The sequence below is a fragment of the Bipolaris maydis genome (assembly GCF_028858645.1).
Source record: "Bipolaris maydis strain C4 unplaced genomic scaffold PSV08scaffold_6, whole genome shotgun sequence".
Lineage (NCBI taxonomy): Eukaryota > Fungi > Ascomycota > Dothideomycetes > Pleosporales > Pleosporaceae > Bipolaris > Bipolaris maydis.
This window is the reverse complement of record NW_027093862.1, coordinates 1,731,693-1,752,135: the sequence shown is the minus strand read 5'-3', so window position 1 is coordinate 1,752,135 and position 20,443 is coordinate 1,731,693.

The window sequence follows — 20,443 nt, the reverse complement described above, 5'->3', positions numbered from 1 at the left end:
AAGAAGCTAGCCTCTTTTAATTTTCTTATCTATTATACACTTAGTAAAAGTAATATTTATACTAATATTCTCTTATAGTAAGAATAAGATATAGAAAATCTTAAGTTAACTTAAACTAATAATAAGTTATAAGTTCTACTAAGACTATACTAACTAGATAATTAAATTAACTCTAACTTAGTAGAGATCTTTATAAACTAAAAGTACTAGTAACTTATTACTATTACTACTATTAAACTCTTATTTAAGCTAATATTTTTAAACTCTCTTAAAGTTATTAAAGTTATTTTATAACTTAACTATTTTTTTTTTTTAAAATAAAGAGTATTACTATTAAAAAAGTACTAACTCTAAGGTAACTTTCTATTATATATAAATAAGCTATATATTCTCTCTAAGTTAATTCTTTATACTTATTTTATATAAGAAGTATATAATTAGATTTTTTTTACCTACTCTAGTACTAAGAAAACCTACTAATTACTAGCTTAAAAGTAATATTAAAAAGGTATAGAAGCTTCTTATAAAAGATATATTTAGAACTATATAATATTATTATAAGTAATAAGAAGAATTCTCTCTTTAATAAAGAGATAGAAGGTAAGAAGCCTATAGAATATCTATATTAGAAGGTAATAATTAACGTAGGGCGTAGATTACGTAACTTAGTATCTTACTAAGATAAAATATCTAGAGATACTAAGTTCTCTAGAGATACTAGAATATCTAAAGATACTAATAATATCTAAGATACTAGTAGCTTAGCTAGATACTAGAACTAAAGTAATAAAGATATAAACAATAGATAGATTTTATTATTTACTCTTATTATAGTTAACTTAAATTATACTTTCTTACTAGTATCTTTACTTAATAAAATTATTACTTATTAGTCTATAGTAATATAGATTAAGTTATTTAACCTTTTATTACTTTTCTATCTAAGTATACTACTCTACTATCTTACTAGATAAACTTTATAGAATACTAATATAAGGCTTATTAACTATAGTAGTAAACCTAACTATAGTAGTAAACCTAACTAGAGTAGTATAGACTTAAACATTATATAATACTTTAACTACTTATAAATTTAGTAGACTTAAAAAGATTAATATTAAAATACTTAATTAAGATTTAAGAATATTTTATAACTAGGCTTAGTTATAGATAGGTACTAGTAGACTAGTCTAGAGTTCTAAACTAGTGCCTACTCTAGTAATTAATAATAAGATACTAACTTTAAGTAATAATAAAGTAGATAATAATATATATTACTTATAAGAGTTATAGAATTTTAAGTACTAAGCTATAATCTATATATAGTAGATAGCTAAGATATAAGTAATAATTAATTAGCTTATAAGTTAGTTAATAGCTATATTAAATAAAAAGCCTATTAAGAAACTTAAGATAGTAACTCTAGATAAATATAATAGTAACTAAGAAGAGTTATAGATATTTCTTACTAATATTAAGTTATACTATAGTTATAATAATATACTAAATAATAAAAAAAAGATACTTATAGCTAATACTTATATAAAAAGAGAAAAGTAGTAAGCTAGATATAACTTTATATAGAGGACTTTTTAATAGATATTAATAATAAAAGAATACAGAATAAAACGCGTACTTTATTTAGTAGTTAAGCTAACTTTGAAGAGAAAATAAAATATATTTTTAGAGTGGTAGATACTAAAAACTAAGTAGAGAAGGCTATATCTTACTTAAAATAGACTTTAGTAGTTTTAGCTTATATAGTAAAGTTTAAGTAACTATAAGTATAAATTAATTAGAATAATTTAGTACTCTAGATAGTATATAAAGTAGGTTTAAAGGAAAATATTAAGAATAAAATTATATACTATAATAAGCTAAAGGATTTATACTTATTAATTAAGTTAATAATAAGAATTAATATATAATTATAAGAATAGAAAGAGGCCTAAAAAGAATATAGACTAGGGCTACTCTTTACTAATACTTAAAAGTATTAAAGTAATAAAAACTATAATAAAGATATATATATAACTAGTAAAGTATAAGATAAGTTTAAAGATAAAAATAAAGTTTAAAAAAAGTTTAATAATAGTCTTTTTAAAAAAGAATACTAGAAGCGTTATAATAGTAAGGTATATCTCTACTATAGTAAAATAAGATACTTCTATAAAGACTACTTAAAGAATAAAGTTAAGTAAAAAGTAGTTAAGATTAAGATAATATAGATAGTAATACTATACTTAATAGAAGAGCTAAATAAGACTCTTAGTAACTTAAACTTATATAATAAAGTAAGATAAGCTACTAATAAAGCCTTTAAGCTAGTATAGAAGGTAATAAAACTCTAAGACTTTAAGTAGAATAAACTACTACTAATAAATTAGTAAGTTAAAGAGGTAGAGGTACTATACTATCTAAGAAACCTATAGTACTAAATTTATAAAAATACTAAGTACTAAGCTAATAATTATAATATTAAAGAATAAATTATAATTATAGAACCTTATATAGAGGATATTACTTATAAAGCTATCTAGAAATAACTTAGAATTAAGAAGTTTAATAATAAGAAAATACTTTAAATATTTAAAGAATAAATAGAGTAATATAAGTACTTATATTAGGTTAACTACCTAAGATAGTATAAGTATTATTTAAGGAAGTAAGAAGAAACTAGAAATAATAAAGATAATTACTACTATATTAACTTATAGTATAATAAGTATTAAGTATAGTATTATTAGATATATTAGCTAGAAGAAAAAGAAGCTTATAAGGAGCTATACTAAATTAACTATATAACTAATTACTAGTTTTATAAAGAATAATAATAGAATACTTAAAAGATAGATAACTACTACTATAGTATAATATCTACTAAGAAATATAATATAAAGAACTATAAGATATATAAAGATATAAGACTAAGAGTTATAATAACTAAAGTACTTAAGTAGAATTAAAAAAAGTTTAAAAAAAAGAGCTATAAATAACTCTTATAGACGTATTATAGAAAAAGATATACCTTCTACTAATAATAGTTTAAGAACACTTATAATATAAATAATTACTTTTATAGTACTTTATTAGTAAATATCTATAAAGTAAATAAATACTTAATTTATAAAATAAAGAAGCTAGGCCTAATAAGAGAGGTTATAAAAGAAGATATACTATACTAAAATACTTATTAGAGCTTCTATTATAATAATTAGTATATAATATACTATTCTACTAAGAATAGTAAAGACTACTTTCTTAAAAAAAGGAAAGATAAGTAGATAAAAAACTAAAATACTACTAAAGATAAAGTTATACTAGTAAAGATAGTTCTAAAATAACTCTTAAAGAAGTATATAAACTAAGAGTATAGAATTTATAGCTATAGGCTATAGTACTTATAAAGAGATATAAAGTAATAGCGCTTATAAATAGTAGAGCTATATAAACTATTATCTTACTCTAAGTAGTAAAGAAGAATAATATACTCTATTAGACTAAGAAGATACTAATATAAGTAGTATTAGCTAATAATAGCCCTATAATATATAAGAATTGCTAGATTTAACTTAAGACTAAAGTAGTATTATTACGCCTAGCTAGTTAAGAGAGCTAAATAAAGATTAGTATTATAGATCTTAGTAAGACTAAGATAATAATTAGCTATAACTAGTTATTAGAATATAACCCTACTATTAATTAGTAAAAGAAATTAATATAGAGGGGTGATATAAAAAAAAAATATTACTAAAAGTTACTATTTTTAAACTAGTATAACTTAGCGAATATAAGGACTATTTCTAATTAGGTTAGTAATTTAAAAAGCTAAAAAGCTCTACTTTTACCTAGATAGGACTAGTACTTACTTAGTTAGTATAAGAAAGGAGATAAATTACCTTAAAGTTAGTAGTTAAAAAAACATAAAGTTAAAGTTATTATAACTTTTTAGTAGACGTATTAAATTTTTTAAAAAAAATATATGATATACTACTATATATAGAGATTACGTAACTAAAAATTTAAGTAATATTTCTTACTTAAGTATTTAAATAAAAAATAAAGAAAAAAGTAGCTATTGCTTATATAAGCTATATTACTAATCTAGCTTAGTAATCTTTTAGTATATATTATTATCTTTTAGAAAAAATATTTTAAATCTATAATCTTGTAAAATAGACTTAAAATTATTAAATTTTAAAGCTAAAATCTAATAACTTTTAAACGTTAATATTTTAACTAAAGATATTATAAATATATTAAATAAGCCTTCTACTTCTATTTATTTAGCTATATCTTGAATTAGAAAGAATAAAAAAGAAAAAAATTAAGCTATAATAACGAAAAAAAGCAAAGCTTTAAAGGTAACTTCTAGAGTTAAAAGAGCTATTAATAGAGACTTAACTAGAAGCTCTAAGAAGTAAAATAAAAGATTATTAGAAGAAAATAATCTAGATATATTAACTAGAAGCTTATAAAGGATTTTAAAAGAAGAAGGTTATTATTATAATATTACAACTAAAAAGCAAATTTTAAATAAATTTAAAGCTAAAAATTAACTTGAATTTACTAAAGAAAGAGTAAAAGAGCTAGAAAATATTAATTTTAGTAAAATTAAATTTTCTAATAAGTTAGTAATATAAAGAGAGTACAGTTCTAGAAATAAATTTGTAAGAATAAGGCAAAATTTTAATATTAGAAAGAAATCCGTTTCTAAAGGTAATAAAAGTAAGTAAAAAAAAAATTCTAATAAGCTATTTTATTCTATTTTATATATAGTTTTTTTCTATAATTTTAGTTTTTTAATAGTACACTTACTAATTAGGTAATAGGCCGCGATATTACTATTTAAGTTTAGGGAGCTATTTAGGTAGGTACTAGATCTAATTTAATAGTTATTAAAATACTAGAAATATCTATTAATTAGAATAATCGCTATTATATTTATAAAGCTCTAATACCTTAAGTAAAACTAAATATAAAACGCGGTTAGTTTATTTAATATTTTTTTACTCTTTATTAATTTTTTATTAAATAACTTCTAGAGTTATTAAGATTCTAGATAATAGATATTAATAAATATACTAATAGCTATCTAGGTTAGTAGTTTTAGTAAGATAACTCTAAAATTTATAAAACTACAAACGTTTTAAGCTAGTTTTTAAGAAATAAAATTTAGCTATATCTACACTCTCCTTACAGCCTAGATTTAAATCTAATTAAAAACGTTTAGAGTATACTTAAAGACTAGTTAAATAATAGAAAAATAAGTTCTTTAGGTATTAGAAATAATAGCGAAAGTATTAAAACGTTTAAAAGAGCTATTTTTAAAGAGTAGTAAGCTATTCTACAATAGGTAATAGATAACTATATTTTATCTTTACCTAACTGTTATAAGAAGGTAGAAGAAGCTAGAGGCTAGTATACTAAGTATTAAATATAATAATAACTTAGTTATAAAAAAAAACTCTTTTTTTTAATTATATTTTTTAACTTGTAAAATTTTTATTAAAAACGTTTAAAAATAAAATATATTCCTCCTTTTATATAGTAGTAATAGATATAATTTTTTAAGAAAATTTTATACTCTTATTAAAAAGATATTTAATCTTTAAATACGTATATTTTAAACTCCTAAGTTAAAGGCAATTTATCTCCTTCCTTATACTAACTAAGCAGGCGCTAGTCCTATCTAGGTAAAAGTAGAGCTTTTTAGCTTTTCAAATCACTAACCCAATTAAAAATAGTCCCTATATTCGCTAAGTTATACTAGTTTAAAAATAGTAACTTTTAGTAATATATTTTTTTCATATCACCCCTCTATATATAGCTAAGAACTTATATATAAGGTTACTAGTATATAATAAGAAATATACCTAATAGATTAATACGTAAACTTAGATAAGAGATTTAGTATAATTTTACTATATAAGATTATAAGAATCTATATAAAGGACTTTTAGAGAGTAAGAGTTATTTAAATATAGTAGATTATAACTATAAAGAAAGAACTAGTACTATAAGTTATATTTATTTATAAAAAACTATTACTAATAATTCTAGTAAAATACTAAATATTAGAGTTTAAGAAACTATTTAAAGAAAATAAAGTAATAAACTTAGTAAAATACTAGAATTAGGATTATAAGATTATCTTAGAGAAAGAAGTAAAGTTAAGCTTAAAAGAAATATACTTTATAGCGCCTAAGTATAATACTAAGCTATAGGATTACCTCTAGAAGAACTTAAAAAAAAGATTTATCTAACTAAAATTAAGTTTAATAGCCTTACTTATATTATTTATAAAGAAGCTTAATAAGAAGTAGTAATTATATATTAACTATAGGAGGTTAAATAGCGTTACTTAGAAAAATTAATATCTTTTACTACGAATTATAGAGCTTATAAATTAACTTTAAAGAGCTAAGTAGATTATAAAGTTTAATATTTAAGAAGAATTTTACTAAATTAGAATTAAAAAAAGTTATAAGTAGATAATAGTGTTTAAGATAGAGTATAAACTATTTAAATATATAGTTATACTATTTAAGTTAATAAATATACTAGTCACTTTTTAATTTATTATTAATAACGCGCTCTATAAATACTTTAAAATCTTTATTACTATATATCTAGATAATATACTAATATACTCTAGTAGTATACGCGAAGAATATATTAAGTATATTAAGAAGATCTTATAAAAGCTTAAGGAATATAAGCTATATCTTTAATTAGAAAAGTATAAGTTTTATATATAGAAAATAAAATTTCTTAAATTTATTATCTTAACTAAAGAAGTAAAAATAAACCTTAAGAAGATATAGACTATATAGAAATAGCTAAAACTTAATATAGTTAAGAATATTTAGTTCTTTCTAAGATTTATAAACTATTATTAAAAGTTTATTAAAGATTACTTAAAGATTATAGCACCTCTAATAGAGATAATAAAGAAGAAAATAAATTTTAAATAGAAATAGAAATATTAAAAGGCTTTTAATTAAATTAAGTAAATATTTTTAGAAGCGCTAGTACTTAAGATATATAGCTCTTAGTAACTTACTAAAGTTAAGACTAATATATCTAACTATACACTTAGAGCTATATTATTATAGTAGTATATAGATAAGAAATAGAGACTAGTATTCTACTATTTATAGAAGTTCTTAGAAGTAGAACTAAATTATAATATTTATAATAAAGAACAACTTAGAGTAGTTAATACCTTTAAATAATAAGAGATATACTTATTAGAACTTTCTAATATAATTAAAGTTTTTACTAATTACTAAAACTTAATAAGTTTTATAATAATAAAGAAACTTAACTAATAATAAGTCTAATAAGCTAAAAGGCTTACTTAGTTTAACTTTAAGATAATATACTATATAAAAATACTTAATAAAGTAGTAGATACTTTAAGTAAAAAGTTTAATTTATATAAAGAGAGTTATAAGGAACTATATAACGCCTTACTTAAGATAATACTTAATAGTAGTCTAAAGTATAACTAGCTAGAACTAGCTAAAGTAGCTAAGATAGCTAAGTAGGTAGAAATACTATAGTAATAATAGTAGTAGTAAGTAGCTAGCTAGTAGTTTAAGCCTAATAAAGTAGGCTCTAATAGACTATTAAATAATAAATAAAAGTACTAAGATATAGTTTTAAAAGATTAAATATATATACCTTTATATATAAGATTAAGTCTTATATAGAAACTATATAAGTTCTTAAAATATAGATATATAGAAATTAAAGAAATAGTTAAATAACTATTTAAAGTATTTATAATCCTTTATATATATATATAAAAATATAGAAAATACTAAGTAACTATTTAGTATATTACTAAAATAAGCCTAAAAGATATAAGCTTTATAGCCTATTATAACTCTTATAACTACTATCTAGACTATAGATAAGTATAATAATAAACTTTATAGTAAAGCTCTTAAGATTATTAGAACTAGGATTAGCTTAATTTTATATTATAATATTAGTAATTATAGACTAATTAACTAAAGTAGTAAAGTTTATACTTATAAAAGAAACTATTATAGTAGAGGAATATATATATAAAGTTACTAAAGTATTAGTATTAAAGTATAGAATACTAAAAGAGTTTATTACTAATTATAATAAACTATTTATATCTAAATACTAAAATATATTCTTAGTAAAGTTAAGTATTAAGAAGAAGCTTTTAATAAGCTTTTACTTAGAAATAGATAGCTAGATAGAAAGAATAAACTAGATATTAGAATAGTACTTATAGATATATACTAATAAATTATAAGATAACTAAGTAGAGTTACTACTAATAGTATAATTAGCCTATAATAGTATAAGATCTATAATAATAAAGTATTTACTATACTATATAAACTATAGATATAAGCTAGTAGCTTATTAAGATTTAAAGTATGTTAAGGGTATTATAGTAGAGGTAGATAATAAAGCAAAGCTTATATAAAATTTATATAAAAAATTAAGTAAGAATATAGCTTAATAAAACTTTATAATATCTAAAGTAGTAAATAAATAAAGAATTAAAAGACTAACCTTTAAGAAAGAGAATAAAGTTTTTCTATTATAATAAAACCTAAAAACTAAAGAATTATATAGAAAATTAGATAACCTTTAAGTAGAACTATTTAAAATTTTAAAAAAAATAAAAAAAGTAAATTATAAGTTAAAACTTCTATAAAGTATATAAATTTACTTTATTTTTTATAAAAAACTTCTAGAACTAGTATCTTTAGATACTAAGCTAGTAATAAATATAGAGCTTAAAGATAATAAGTATAAAGTTAAAAAAGTTAAAGACTTATAGAAAATTAGTAATTAGTAGAGGTACTTAGTTAAGTAGTAAGGATAGCTTAAGAGCTATAATACTTAGGAACTTAAAGAAAATCTAATAAACTATAAGTTACTAGTATATAATTTCTACTAGAAATAACTAAAGAAATAAAAGTTAATTTAAAGTAGAGTAATTAGACTCTATAAGAAGAGAAAGAGAAAAAGAATAGTTAAAAAAAGAATTAAGAGAATTAGCCTATAACTAGCCTAAATTAGCTAATAGTTTAAATAGTAGTAGTTTAATAATAGGAGGGCCTATACTTCTAAGAGCTAAGCTCTTTTTAGCCTACTTCTTTATATAATTTTAAATAGTAATTATTATAAGATTATAATATATAAAAGTATATTTTTTATTCTTTACTTTTAGAAGTTTATAATAAGTACGTATAGTAGTCTCTTTAGTAAGAGTAAGTTCTAGCTCTATACGCTCCTACTTAATTTAGATTTCTTTTTACTCTTTCTTAGAAATAAATAAACTATACTTAGCGCTAACTAAGATATACTTATTATAATAGCTAGAAGACGTTTTAATAAAGTAATATATTTTCTTCTTCTTATAGCGCTTATAATAAAAATTTATTTTAATACTCTTCTTTTTAGCTTATAAAGTATAAGTATATGTTATATAGGGTTTGGTGCTAATACTTCTCTAAGCTCGATCTAGGTTAGGGCGAGTGAGATGGTGTGAAAAGCGCCATAAGGTATTTGTCTAGCGATATAGTAGAGTGGGCGTGCTTTAGTAGAAAGTAATAATAGGTTAATAATTCCTAATCTATATTGAATAGACTAATAAGTATTAATCTTATAAAGTTAAGTAACTAGTAAGAAAGTATAATTTAAGTTAACTACAACGAGAGTAAATAATAAAATCTATCTATCCTTATATCCTTATTACTTCTAGTCCTGCTATCCTATCTATCCTATCTTAGCAGGATAGTTGTGATGGCGCTGCTATCCTATTATGCACTACTATCCCGGATGGCTAGCCTTAGTAGGATGGTATATTACGTGACCTTAAGCCCCGCGATGGTTATCCTATTCGTTAGGATCCTAAGTAGCTTCCTAACTACTTATCGTTATACCTAGAGAAAGGATCCTTCCTACTATTACTTATAACATTACCTCCCCCTTTAAGGCTATTATCTTAATACTCTAGGTTATCGTTTTTCTATACCGCGTATTAAAGCGTTAGCTGTATATAAGGTTAGTAGGCCCTGGGCTATTATAACTATTCCTTCCTAACTCTAGCCTTCCTAACTATACCTAAGGTCCTATTCTCCTATACCCGTGTTCGCGCTTAGAAGTTAAATAAAGAGCGTTATTTCTGTACTAATTATGTAATAGAGTAGGGGAATGAAATAACTTCTTATCGTTATTCTCGTTATAAGAAGAAGAACCTTCACTATTTTATAGATACTATAACTAGCTGTTGCGCTAGTTATATTTCTGTGAAAGCTAAGTATAGTCTATTTATTTCTAAGGAAGAATAGGAGCGTATTTAGTAAGAGCGTAAATAAAAAGAGCTTAAAGTTGCTTAGGCTAAAGAGAATGCCGCGTGTCTTTGCTATAAACTTCTTAAGATAAAATCTCGCGAGCGTTTGTTTACTTATTATAACTTGGCTGTTCTTACGTTCTAGGATCGTGTGAAAGAGAAGGCTAAGGGGAGCTTAGCCCTTAGTATAGGTCCTCTATTAACTAGACTAACGCTATCTAGACTGTTAACTAACCTAGGCTAGTTATAGGCTAATTCTTCTAATCTTTTATCTCTTAATTATTTCCTTTCTATTAAAGGTCCCTCCCTCTCTTCTCTAGATACTATCTATAATACGTTTATATTAATTCCTTATAGTTCGTTAAATTTCCTTCTAGTTCCTAAGTGTTCTAGCTATCTAGCTATCCTTACTACTTAACTAAGTATTTCTACTAACAACTAATTTTCTATAAGTCCTTAACCGCTTTAACTATATACTTATTGTTCTTAAGTTTAATATCTTCTACTAGTTTGGCGTCCTAGGGTGCTAGTTCTAAAAGCTTTTTATAAAATATAGGGTATACTTTTATACCTAGTAGTAGCTATAGTTTATAGTTTACTAGCTCTATTTTCTCTAGGATCTTAAATAGTCCTACTTAGAGATTATCTAGTTTCTTATATAGTCTTTTAGTTTTTAGGTTCTATCTTAATAGAAAAACTTTATCCCCTTTCTTAAAGGTTAGTCTCTTAATTCTTAGCCTATTCGCTACTTTAGATGTTATAAGGTTCCTCTAAGTAATATACTTACTTAGTTCTTTATATAATTCTTATAAAAGGCGTGTCTTCTCGTTTATATTATTAGCAATACTTTTAATATCCTTTAGATCCTAATAAGCTACTAGCTTATATCTATAGTTCGTATAGTGTAGTAACTACCTTGTTATTACTAATTTCGTGCTATTATAAGCTAGTTGCGCTACTAGTAAGTACTTAACCTAGTTGTCCTATAACTTATTAACGTACATCTATAGATACTACTCTAATATCTAATTTATTTATTCTATTTAGCTATCTATTTCTAGGTAGAAGCTCGTTGAAAGCTTCTTCTTTATACCTAATTTTGCTAGGAATGTTATCTAATATAGAGACGTAAATAGCTTATCTCTATTTATAATAAATTCTTTAAGTATCCTATACTTTAATACTAGTACCTTATAAACCTTATACGCGTATTCTTCTACTATAATTATTTCTTCTATAGGTATAAACTTTACTCCTTTAGTTAATTAACATACAATAACTAAGACTATATTATATAGTTATTTAGATTTTAGTTCTTATAATTTTAAGAGCTTTACTATAAAGTCTATTATTATACTTATTTATAGTCTAGATAGTAGCTATAAGGGCTGTAATAGGCCGTAGGGCTTATATCTCTTAGGCTTATTCTAGTAATATACTAAATAGTTGCCTAGTATTTCCTATATCTTCGTACGTATACGTAGTATAGTGAACACCTTTAATAGTCGTCTAACTATTTCTTTAATTCCTATATATCTATACTTAGGGGACTTATATAGTTCCTTAATAAGATTTAGTCTTATATATAGGAGTATATATATTTAATCCTTTAAAACTATATATTAGTACTCCTATTCGTCTTATAATAGTCTATTAGAGCTCTTAGGCTCGAACTGCTAGCTATTAGCTTTCTCTTACCACTACTATTAAAGCATTATTACTTAGTAAACTACTATAGTTACTATCTTAGCTAGCTCTAGCTGATTATATTTAAGACTACTATTAGGTATCTATCTTAGTATTACTTCGTAGAGTTCCTTATAACCTTCTTTCTATAAGTTATTTTATTAACTAAGGGCATCCGCTACTCTATTAAGCGTTTTAGCTCTATAGGTGATTTTAAAGTTAAACTAGGCTAGTATCTCTACCTATTATACTTATTATTAATTAAGTTTCTTTATCGTTATAAAACTTATTAAATTCTAGTAATTAGTAAAAACTTCGATCGTGTTAGGGAGTCCTAATAAGTATACCTTCTATTATTTAAAGGTATTAACTACTCTTAGTAGTTTCTTATTATAAATATTATAATTAAGTTCTACTTCTAAGAACTTCTATAAATAGTAGAACACTAGTCTCTATTTCTTATCTATATACTACTATAATAATATAGCTCTAAGTGCGTAGTTAGACGTATTAGTCTTAACTCTAGTAGGTTACTAAAGGCTGTATATCTTAAGTACTAGCGCCTCTAGAAATATCTACTTAATTTAATTAAAAGCCTCTTAATATTTCTATTTCTATTTAAAACCTATTTCCTTCTTTATTATCTCTATAAGAGGCACTATAATCTTTAAGTAATCTTTAATAAACTTTTAATAATAGTTTATAAATTCTAAAAAGGATTAAACATTCTTAACTATATTAAGTTTTAGCTATTTTTATATAGTCTATATCTTCTTAAAGTTTATTTTTACTTCTTTAGTTAAAATAATAAATCTAAGGAATTCCGTTTCCTACGTGTAAAACTTACACTTTCTTAGTTAAAGGTATAGCTTATATTCCTTAAGCTTTTATAAAACTTTCTTAATATACTTAATATATTCTTCGCGTGTACTACTAGAGTACACTAGTATATTATTTAGATACGTAGTAATAAAGATTCTAAGGTATTTATAGAGCGCGTTATTAATAACTAATTAAAAAGTTACTAGCGTATTTATTAACCTAAATAGTATAACTATATACTTAAAGAGTCTATACTTTATCTTAAACGCTATTATCTACTTATAACCTTCCTTAATCCTAATTTAGTAAAATTCTTTCTAAACGTTAAACTTTATAAACTACTTTACTCTCTAAAGTTAGTCTATAAGCTCTATAATTAGTAGTAAGAAATATTAATTTTTCTAAGTAACGCTATTTAACCTCCTATAGTTAACGTATAGTTATTACTTTCTATTAAGCTTCTTTACAAACAATATAAGCGAGGCTATTAGGCCTAATCTTAGTTAGATAAATCCCTTTTTTAAGTTTTTCTAGAGGTAATCCTGCAGCTTAGCATTATACTTAGGCGCTATAGAGTATATTCCTCTTAGGCTTAACTTTACTCCCTCCTCTAAAATAATCTTATAATTCTAATCCTAGTATTTTACTAAGTCTATTGCTTTATTTTCCTTAAATAGTTTCTTAAACTCTAATATTTAGTATTCTACTAGAATTACTAGTAGTAGTTTATTATAAATAGATATAACCTATAGTACTAGTCCTTCCTTCGTAGTCGTAACCTACTATATCTAGATAACTTCTACTTTCTAAAGGTCCTTTACATAAATTCTTACGATCTTATATAGCAAAATTATACTAAATCTCCTATCTAGGTGCGCGTATTAATCCATTAGGCGTGTTTCTTATTATATACTAGTAATTTTATATATAAGTTCTTAGCTATATATTAATTTCTTTTACTAGTTAATAGTAGAGTTATACTCTAATAACTAGTCGTAGCTAATTATTATCTTAGTCTTACTAAGATCTATAATACTAATCTTTATTTAGCTCTCTTAACTAGCTAGGTGTAATAATACTGCCTTAGTCTTAAGTTAAATCTAGCTATTCCTATATATTATAGGACTATTATTAGCTAATACTACTTATATTAGTACCTTCTTAGTCTAATAGGGTATATTATTCTTTTTTACTACTTAGGGTAAGATAATAGTTCGTGCGGCCCTACTATCTATAAGCGCTATTACCTTATATTTATCTATAAGTACTATAGCCTATAGCTATAAATCCTACGCTCTTAGTTTACGTACTTCTTTAAGGGTTATTTTAGGACTGCCTTTACTAGCGTAACCCTATCTCTAGTAGTATCTTAGTTTTTTATCTACTTACTTTTTCTCTTCTTAAGAAAGTAGCCTTTACTATTCTTAGTAGAATAGTATATTATATACTAATTGTCGTAATAAGAGCTCTAATAGGTATTCTAGTATAGAATATCTTCCTTTATAAACCTTTTTATTAGACTTAGCTTCTTTATTCTATAAATTAAGCATCTATCTACCTTATAGATATTTACTAATAGGGTGCTATAAAGATAATTATTTATTCCTTAAGTATCCTTAAACTATTATTAGTAGAAGGTATATCCCTTCCTATAATACGTCTATAAGAGTTGTTCGTAGCTCTTTTCTTTATTAGACTTTCTTAGTTTCTACCTATATACTCTAGTTATCACAACTCTTAGTCTTATAGCTCTATGCATTCTATAGTTCTTTATATTACACTTCTTAGCGGATATTATACTATAGTAGTAGTTATCTACCTTTTAAGTATTCTATTATTATTCTCTATAGAACTAGCAATTAGTCGTATAATTAATCTAGTATAGCTCTTTATAAGCTTCCTTTTCTCTTAGCTAGTATATCTAGTAATACTATACTTAACACTTATTATACTATAAGTTAATGTAGTAGTAATTGTCCTTGTTGTTCCTAGTTTCTTCTCGCTTCCTTAAGTGATATTCGTACTATCTTAGGTAGTTAACCTAACGTAGGCACTTATATTACTTTATCTATTCCTTAAATATCTAAGGCGTCTCCTTATTATTAGATTCCTTAAATTTAGATTATTCCTAGGTAGCCCTATAGGTAATTTCCTTTATATAGAGTTCTATAATTATAATTCATCCTTTAATATTATAGTTATTAGCTTAGTGCTTAATATTTCTGCAAATCTAGTACTATTAGTTTCTTAGGCGGCGTAGTACCTCTACCCCTTTAACCTACTAATTTATTAGTAGTAGTTTATCCTACTTAAAGTTTTAGAGTCTTATTACTCTCTATACTAGCTTAAAGGCCTTATTAGTAGCTTATCTTACTTTATTATATAGGTTTAGGTCGCTAAGAGTCTCGTCTAGCTTCTTAGTTAAGTAGAGTATCACTATCTATAGTATCCTAATCTTAACTACTTCTTACTTAACTTTATTCTTTAGGTAATCCTTATAGAAGTGTTCTACTTTGCTGTAGTGGAGGTATACCTTACTATTATAACGCTTCTAGCGTTCTTCCTTAGAAAGACTATTATTAAACTTTCCTCTAGCTTTATTCTTATCCTTAGACTTATCTTATACTTTGTTAGTTATATATATATCTCTATTATAATCCTTATTACTCTAATACCTTTAGGTGTTAGTAAAGGGTAGCCCTAGTCTATATCCTTTCTAAGCTTCTTTTCGTTCCTATAGTTGCGTGTTAATTCTTATTACTAACTTAATTAATAAGTATAAATCCTTTAGCTTATTGTAGTGTATAAGTTTATCTTTAATATTTTCTTTTAGACCTACTTTATATACTATTTAGAGTGCTAAATTATTCTAATTAATTTACACTTATAGTTACTTAAACTCTACTATATAAGCTAATATAGCTTTAGTCTACTTTAGGCGAGATATTGCTTTCTCTACCTAGCTTTCCGCGTCTACCTCTCTAAAGATATAACCTATTTCTTTCTTAAAGTTAGCCTAACTGCTAAATAAGGTACGCGTCTCGTCCTTAGTTCCTTTATTATTAATGTCTACTAAGAAATCCTCTATATAGGGTTATATCTAACTAGCTACTTTACTCTTTAGGTGTGTATTTACTATAAGGATCTTTTCTTTATTATTTAGTATATTATTATAGCTATAGTATAATTTAATAGTGGTAAAGAACGTCCGTAACTCTTCTTAGTTACTATCGTATTTATCTAGGGTTGCTATCTTAGGTTTCTTAATAGGCCTTTTATTTAGTATAGCTATTAGCTAACTTATAAGCTAATTAATTATCGCTTATATTTTAGCTATCTACTATATATAAATCTTAGTCTATCGCCTAAGACTATAAACTACTTGTCTAGGGTTATCTATTGTCTCCTCCTCGTCGTCGCTAGGAGTTAATATCTCGTCGTTGATTACTAGGTTATATACTAGTCTAGGACTCTAGACTAGTCTACTAGTACTAGCCTATAACTAAAAGTGATTGTGAGATATTATAAGTCTTAATTAGGCGTCCTAATATTAATCTTCCTAAGTCTACTAAATCTATAGGTAGTTAAAGTGTTATATAGGGTTTAGTGCTAATACTTCTTTAAGCTTAATCTAGGTTAGGGCGAGTGAGATAGTGTAAAAAGCGCTATAAGGTATTTGTCTAGCGATATAGTAGAGTGGGCGTACTTTAGTAGAAAGTAATAATAGGTTAATAATTCCTAATCTATGTTAAATAGACTAATAAGTATTAATCTTATAAAGTTAAGTAACTAGTAAGAAAGTATAATTTAAGTTAACTATAACGAGAGTAAAAAATAAAATTTATCTATCCTTATATTCTTATTGCTTCTAGTCCTACTATCCTATCTATTCTATCTTAGCGGGATGGTTGTGATAGCGCTGCTATTCTATTATGTACTACTATCCTAGATGGCTAGCCTTAGTAAGATGGTATATTACGTGACCTTAAGCCCCGCGATAGTTATCTTATTCGTTAGGATCCTAAGTAGCTTCCTAACTACTTATCGTTATACCTAGGGAAAGGATCCTTCCTACTATTACTTATAATAGTATACTTCTATTTAGTTAAAGTTTAAGTATAAAAGTTATATTATTTTTAGACCTTAAGTATAGTTAGAAAGACTAAAGTTAGAAAAAGAATAGATATAATAGCCTAAGGCCTACTAACCTTATATATAGCTAATAATTTAATATATAATATAGTAAAATAATAATTTAGAGTATTAAAATAATATATTTAAGAGAGAGGATAATATTATAAGTAATAAAAAGAATTCTCTTCTTTATAAAGAGATAAGAGGTAAGAAGCTTATAGAATATCTATATTAGAAAGTAATAATTAATATAAAGTATAGATTATATAACTTAGTATCTTACTAAGATAAAATATCTAGAGATACTAAGTCCTCTAGAGATACTAGAATATCTAAAAATACTAATAATATTTAAAATACTAGTAGCTTAGCTAAATATTAGGACTAAAGTAATAAGAATATAAAGATAGATAGATTTTATTATTTACTCTTATTAGACTAGCAAATAAGTATACTCTACTATAGTATTAAGTAGAGGTTAGGTTATAGTTATATAGGCTATAAGTATAGGTTAGAGTTAGGTTATATAGACTATAGGTATAAGTTAGAGTTAGGTTATATAGGCTATAAATATAGGTTAGAGTTAAATTATATAAGCTATAGATATAGGTTAAAGTTAAGTTATATAGACTATAGGTATAAGTTAAAGTTAGGTTATATAGGCTATAAGTATAGGTTAGAGTTAAGTTATATAGGCTATAAGTATAGGTTAGAGTTAAGTTATATAAGCTATAGATATAGGTTAGAGTTATATTATATAGGCTATAAGTATAGGTTAGAGTTAGATCGCTTATAGTTATTTTAATATACTAAGAGGTAGAGTTTATTATATTTATTAATTATAATTACGCGCTAAGCGAAGACACTTCTAAGCTAGCTATACTATTTTAGAGTCCTCTATATAATTCTTTATAATATTACTTATAACTACTTTATTCTTATCTTCTACCTCTTCTATATTAGTTAGAAGAGTAAAAAGATTACTAACTTTATCTAGTAGTAGCTTATCCTAATTAGATATATTAAAAAACTAATTAGGTTCTTTAGTAATAGCTAGCTTTAAAACTATTATCTACTAAATTATTTAAGCGCTAAGACAATATCTCTAATTCTTAATAATATTCTTTATAATATTAAAAACTTACTTTATATTAACTTAAGTAATAGGTATAGTAAGAATATTATAAGTAACCTTAGTAAGGTTAGAATAAGTTAATAAGTTTACCCTCTACTAGTCTAAAAGATTAAAACCTTTATCTTCTCTAATATATAAAGTACTAAGGTATAGTTTACTCTTTTAGTAGGTTAGACCTTTCTCTTTATTTATTTTCTAAGTAATAAAGTTTTAGCTAGAGCTAGATAAGCTACTAAATTATAGTTAAAGTATAAAGGGTTTATAAAACTACTTAGAGCCTTATAACCTCTAAGTATAAAAGCTTATACTTAACTATTAGCACCCTTAGCTATTATAGTAGCTAATATAGTTAAGAAACTATTCTTAGTAAATATACTTATTATTCTAATCTTATATATTATCCTAGTTATATAGTTAGTATCTTACTATAATAAATAACTATAATAAAAGTACTTTATAGATTATAAGTTTTTATTTAAGATTAAGTATACTTATAAAGTTAAAAATATACCCCCTTTTATAATTAGTCTTAGAGTAGTATTTACTTAATTTTACTTAACCTTTCTCTACTATATCTCTTATAATTACTAGCTAGTTAATATTCTTTTAATTCTCTATATCTTTACTAAAGTTATTAGTTATTTAATCTAGAAAATTAAAAAGTCTATTATATATTAACTAGATATATTAGATTTATAGCTTTTTTTTACTTAGATAGTTTATAGTAGTTTTAAAATAATATAATATCTATATAAGTATCTTAAGATAATACTATTTAGCTAAACTAAGTTAAAGTTATTTAAAATTCTAAAATAATACTTCTATCTTATTTAAGATACTTTTTTAGTTAACTAGTACTTAGAGCGCAATCTCTTATTTTAGCTAATTATTAATATATAATTAAAGCTTAATTGTACGCTTATATATATTAAAGGTAGAGTTTTATTAAGTTTTAATATCTTAGATTATAGATAGACGTTGCTTTAGTAAAAAGGATTATTAAGTAGTAAGAAATTACTTAAAACGCTATAGTAATATATTAATAGTAATATAGATAGCTTATAACTAGTATATAGTAAGTATATAATAAATATCTATAATAATTAATAATACCTTTTATAGTAAATTTAGTATAGAAGTCTACTAAGTAATATTTTAAATATAGTATTATTATAATACTCTCTTATTACTATTATTATCTAGACTTAATAGTTTAAAGTATTAGATAATATCTTAGATAATAAGGTTAATAATATAAACTAAATAAGAGATTAAGTTCTTATTTTAGCTCTACCTAGTTTACCTCTAGCGTAGCTCTATTTTAATTAACTTAGTAAGAGTACTATTATTACTTATATTATTATAAGTAATATATAGTAACTTTTATATAGTATTAGTCTTAGAAAGAACTCTAAGTACTTCTTTTATTATAGATTTTCTAATATAGCTACTATAAATAAGGATAAAATCTAGAAGTTTCTCTTAGAGCTTCTATTAAGTATTAATATAGTATCTCTTAATTATAAAGAAGAAAAAGTAGTTAGTTACTAACTATATATAAAGTAATAGATAGCTTAGTGTTCTTACCTAAATCTAATAATAGATTATCTATAGCCTTAGAGTATTACTCTTAGAATAATTTCTTAAATTTATAATAGCTAGTTATTATAGTATTAGGCTAGAGAAAGTAGATAAAATACTAAAATAATAGCTACTTAATTACTTAAAATAACTAGTTATTATTAATTACTATATATATAAGTTCCTCTTTAAAGGCCTAAGTAGAGTACTACTAAACTAAGCTATCTAAAGCTTAGAATTAACGCTAAAGTAATATAAATAGTATAGAAGAGTCTTATTTATATAATAGAAATATTATAAATTAATAAGTCTAGGTTTAGAGATAGTTATAAAGATAAGTAGTACTAATATTATCTTATATTAAATACTAGAGGACTAGACTATAGTTAAGATAGAAAATAACTAGGTCTTTACTAAGTATAACTACTACCTTACTAAAACTATTCTAAATTTAGCTAGTATAATAAGTAGATCTCTACTATAACTATTCGCTTAGTAAAGACCTAGTCTAGGCTATTTCTCTCTACTAGTCTTCTTATACTAAGATAATCTCTTTCTTTTAGTTACTTAGTTTCTTAGTAAAGACTAGATACTTTAGAAGTATTATTATTATATAGCTACTACCTTTAACTATTTAAGAGGTAGTTATCTAAAATAGCTAGATAATCTCTAGGATACTAAGTTATTATTTAGCTATTATAATATACGTAGAAATTATAAGACGTAATAAA